Raw genomic sequence first — 5,267 nt, 5'->3', positions numbered from 1 at the left:
CTCTGCTGCACAGCCCAGAGAAGAGGAGCGCTCCCGGCTGTTGGTTCTAATAGCTATAGAAAAAAAAAAAAAGGATATCAGTCATAATAAATCACTATGAGCTCTTATTATGTGTCCTCAGAATCAGAAACCACATGAAATCCTACCACACTGTAAAGATAGATAAACAATAGCTACTCAATAAAATTGAGGTAACAGATTGTACGCAATATTATTAATTAAATCTAACTACATTACAAGTTCAGTTAATAAAAACTTAACAGGAAGTGCCTGTCAATTAAAAACGGACTTATTCTATTGTGTTGGATTCATTCAAAATTCTCTTGATTTAGAATTACATACACATAAAGATTATATTTAATGTGATCAAAATAAGTAGATTCTATCTCAAACATTTTTAGATTAAAGTTACTTAACCCTTAATCAGGCAAAGAGCAATATTTGGTAACTTCAGGTAACATTTCGAGAAAAAAGTTGCAAATTTACTAGAAAAAAAGTTGCAGATTTAAGAGACTTAAAGTGGCAAATCTGTGCGAAAAAAGTCAGCGATTTACAAGAAAAAAGTGGGGAAAAAAGCAACTTTTTTCTCCCAGATTCACCACTTTAACCCTTAATAAAACTCATTGAAATTCTTGCAAATTCCAAATTTCAACCCTAGAGAATATTGGAGGATATTACATACAGCCAGAATGTGTAAAAAAAAAACATATGAAAATAACATTTTGAGAAAAAAGTATGAGATTAAAGCGGCAAATCTATGAGAAAAAAAGTCGCAGATTTATGAGATTTAAGGTGATGAATCTGGGAGAAAAAAGTTGTTTTTTTTTCCCACTTTAAATCTCTTAAATCTGCAACTTTTTTTCTTGTAGATTTGCCACTTTAATCTAGTAAATTTGCAACTTTTTCCTCAAAATATTACCTGAAGTTACCAAATAGTTCTTTGCCTGATAAAGGGTTAAACAACTGCCTCAAAATCAAGGACGCATTTATATTTAATACATTTTATCAAATATATTAAGTAAAATTAAATGACTACAGAATAATGTATTACAGTGCAGTAACTATCACACCCACACAACAATGAAACGTGTCCTCACCAGCACAAGTTCCAGCTGAAAAACGTTGCCAGTTTTGACCCTAACTGCTTTTATAAGGTTCCTCTTGGCGCATTAGGAGACACAGCAATCACCTATATTTAGGTCAAAGCCTCTAATGAATGTGGGTGGAGGAAAGTGATTAGCTTGGCATGTCGTATCATGGAGATGTCACCAAGCTTTTGTTATAAACCCACGGCCCGGAGCAACTGCAGCTCAAGAAAAAACGAATGCCAAAGGAGGGTGACCTCTGCCGGAGATCCAGAGCTCACGTTGATGCTGAAATGTTCCAGGCACGCAGACAGACACACACTGTTTGTTTAGCGTGTTCACTGCTCTGCTGCAAAGATTAGAACCAAACAGAGCCACGAGGATTAGCAGCTATTAGAGGCTCTTAAGTTGACATATCTACCATAAAATCTTTATATATAGTTTATAAGCTACATAAAGCCCTATAAATAAATATAAAAAAGGTTTATATGGATTATTTCATTTATCTAATTAGTTAATTTGTCTATTATTTGATCAGAATGGTCCGGTGAGTTCAAATCTCCCTTATGTTGAGTGAGCCAAACTAGCAGCATAAGTATACATGAACCTGCATAGAACCATCGAGAAAATACACAAAAACAAATACAACAAACAAAGACATTTAAAGTCTATAAAAACATTTTTCTTTTTTTCTTTTTTTTCTTTTTTCTTTATTTCCCACATAAAGCACTCACGTGACAAACCACAGAAAAGGGGAAAGAATAAACAAATGGCACAGCACGCAGACAAGGAATACACCATAAAAATATATATATATATATAATAAAAAATAAAAACATATTTCTCATCACTGAACCAAAACGATACACTTAAATAGTAAATGGATCATATTTTTATAGCACTTTCTGTTCACAGCGATCACCAAAAGAGCTTTCACACTACAGGTCACCATTAATAACCACACCACACACATTCATGCACTGCTTGCCTTCTTTTAAAAGAAAGTTAATTTAGTGAAGCAACTGCAGGAGAAAGCCGGAGGACCCTGAGATAACCCACGCCACAACACCACCAACAACAATACATACTTAAGTGGGTCCACCAAAACCAATTAGCTATATATAATAAAGAACACCCGAAGCGTTACTATTGGGCCCGGGTGGGCCTGGGACCACCCATTTTGTCCCAGGCCTGTAGTGAGTGATTTTTATTCTAGCTGGAGAGTGAATGAAAGCTTCTCAGCCTCTTAAGTGGCGGCTGTGGCTCAGTTGGTAGATTGGTCGCATACCGACCGGATGGTTGGTGGTTCAATCCCCGACCATGGCAGCCTACATGTCGAAGTATCCTTGAGCAAGATACTGAACCACAAATTGCTCCCGATGCTGCGTTCATCGGTGTGTGAATGAATTCCCAATGGTGGCAGGTGGCACCGGGTAGCCTCTGCCACCAGTATAAATGTGTGAATGGGTGAATGAGCGCAGTCTGTAGTGTAAAAGCGATTTGAGTGGTCGTAAAGCGACTAGAAAAGCGATATATAAGTGCAGGTCCATTTACCATTTAAGCCTGCCCACAGGCTTCATCGTCACCAGCAAGTGATCCAATGAAATGAATTAAGTTTGAGCACAAGCTTTTCAAGCAAGCTCAAGACAGACACAGGAGGTAGCTAGCTAAAATAAAACTTCAATATGGCAAAGCAAGGGAGCTTGTTTTCATTTAAATTAACAAAGAAACGCTCCGAGGAGCACGAGGAGGAAACTCCCTCTCCCATTCAAGTCCTCTCGTAGCCACCTCCTCACACCAGCAAGTAACAGTTAGGTTAACGTTAAGGTTAGTGTCTGGCTGTCTGTCTGTATGCACATTTTCGGGAGGGAAAAATAATTAGCAGTAGGCAGAGGTAACTTATGATAGCGTTTTTTTGTGTGTGTGTGTTATAGGAGACAGGGTTCAGCGGCCTTGCACAAACGCCGTTCCCCAAGAAGACCTGTCACAACCTCAGCTAGACCTGTCATCCATAGATCAACATGCAAGCCAGCCAAACTCCCTAAATTCCCTGCCACACAAATTTCTTGCCTCCTCAAATCAAAATTTTTGAAGTTGAGAAAGCACATTTTAATATACTCACAAAATTAATATTACAATTTGACAAAATGATCTGCAGTAGCAGAAAAATCTGCCAAAAAAGGGACACAAGATACATGATTGTTGATTGAAATCTGGATAAAATACTTTGTGGAATATAATAGCTGTGAGAGTGAGATGATTGAATGTGTGTGAAGTACACAGTTGGGGTCAGGATGTGACAGCATGTCCAAAAGATCAGTATCACATCCTGTTACTCACCAAGAAATAGTTCACACATTACTCCCCCTTAAACCTCAAATTCTCATTTTAACGTTTCAGTTTCGGTACAGATGAAATAATTTGATAAACAATTTAAAGTCCACATTTTTACTAGCTTGTCAAAACCGCTGGTTAGCGTCTGAAGCATAACGGACGTGACATTCAAGTCATGTGACCATGGTGTAGTTGGTTACAGCATAACGTTAGCTATTTACTTCTGTTGGCTGCATTAACGCTTCAGACATCATAACAGTGATGTTCATTTGTGAAGATTATCCTGCAAAACAAAACACATGCAAAAATCCCATAGGCTAATTCCTAACAGACCCCATGATGATGCTAACGTCTGTGTTAGCCTTCAAAAATAAGTCATTTAATTTGCTCTCTATTGTGTTCAAGTGCACACAGTCCAGTGTAGTGTTGGGGACATAGACAGTATAAATAATGGATGTAGTCACTGTGAAGTCACCCGTTGGTTTGTGGCCCATTGGAAGCATCGAGTTCAGCGTTACACTCGTCGCCATCTTGTTTCCGATACGGGGAGCAGACCATATCTGGACTGTGGAGGAGGAGAGGGATCTGATCACTGACTACAGCCTCTCTACACCTCAACCTGACTGAGAGAAGCTGCTGCTAATTCATGTTAGCATTAACTGGAGCGTTAACTGGGATGTTAGTTTTGGCTAGCAAAAACTAAATGTATGTTACTGACCTCAAAAAATTAAACAGCGACTCCTTGGAGTGTCTGTTAGTCCAACCAAACGCTGAACAAGACATTTTTAATGAACAAAACGTTCAAATAAACTGTCATTAAGTGAAAATACAGTGAAAGGGTCAAAGTTATGAGACCAAACCGCTAAACGTCCGTTTTTATATCTATATAACATTATATTTAACTTTATTGACACGTTGCCGTGGATACGCATTGTTCTGCTTCTCTCCTGCTTCTCTCCTTGTTAGTGACCTGTCAATCAAAGGTAGCCACGCCCCAAATCATACGATTCTTTATCTTCTATTTTCTTCTAAATGGGGCCATTATTTACACTATTAACATCAAATTGTCTTGAAGAAGATTTTTTTTTACTTGTGATTGAGACCATAGTGTTGTCCTAAAAAAAAAATTCTGAGGTAATAAATCAAGTGAGAAGTTTTCTCATTTTGCATTGAAATGAATGGACAGAAATCTTTCTGCAGCCAAACTTAGCGCCCCCTGCTGGAATTTTCGGTAGAATGTAGCTTGAGGCACTTCCTGGTTTGCCTCCCTGCTCAGACCCGGAGGTTGCCGCCTGAGCTATATGTTGTATGTATGAAACATCCAATAAAATCACAGTGACAAAAAAGAAGAAGTGATTGAGACCATAGAGTTGTCCTAAAAAAAAAAAAATTCTGAGGTAATAAATCAAGTGAGAAGTTTTCTCATTTTGCATTGAAATGAATGGACAGAAATGTTTGCCTCCCTGCTCAGACCCGGAGGTTGCCGCCTGTTGAGGACGCATGGTTGAGTCACAAACTAATAATTTCTGTTTCCTGTCCTGACTGAAGAGGGAACATGCTGCGTGAAAATGAACGAATCACTCACAGACTTCTCATTTCTCTCCAGTCAGAGAAAAGATCAGTTCAAAGTGAACCAAACGTTCACCACTATTCCTGTAGCTGAAGAACAATAAAGTAACCCTGTCTCTGAGGCTTAGTGACTGTTTTGAAATATTACACAAAATGCATCTGTGACTCTTGTGATTGCCATGACAGACTTATAAATAAAGACGGAGCTGATGAATCCCTCAATAGAAATTCCCTCAGGATCCTCCTGGGACGGCTTTTGAGATTACAGTGGACTAAAGG

This window comes from Centropristis striata, chromosome 21, assembly GCF_030273125.1.
Source record: "Centropristis striata isolate RG_2023a ecotype Rhode Island chromosome 21, C.striata_1.0, whole genome shotgun sequence".
In the NCBI taxonomy this organism is placed as follows: domain Eukaryota; kingdom Metazoa; phylum Chordata; class Actinopteri; order Perciformes; family Serranidae; genus Centropristis; species Centropristis striata.
This window is presented reverse-complemented; position numbering follows the sequence as displayed.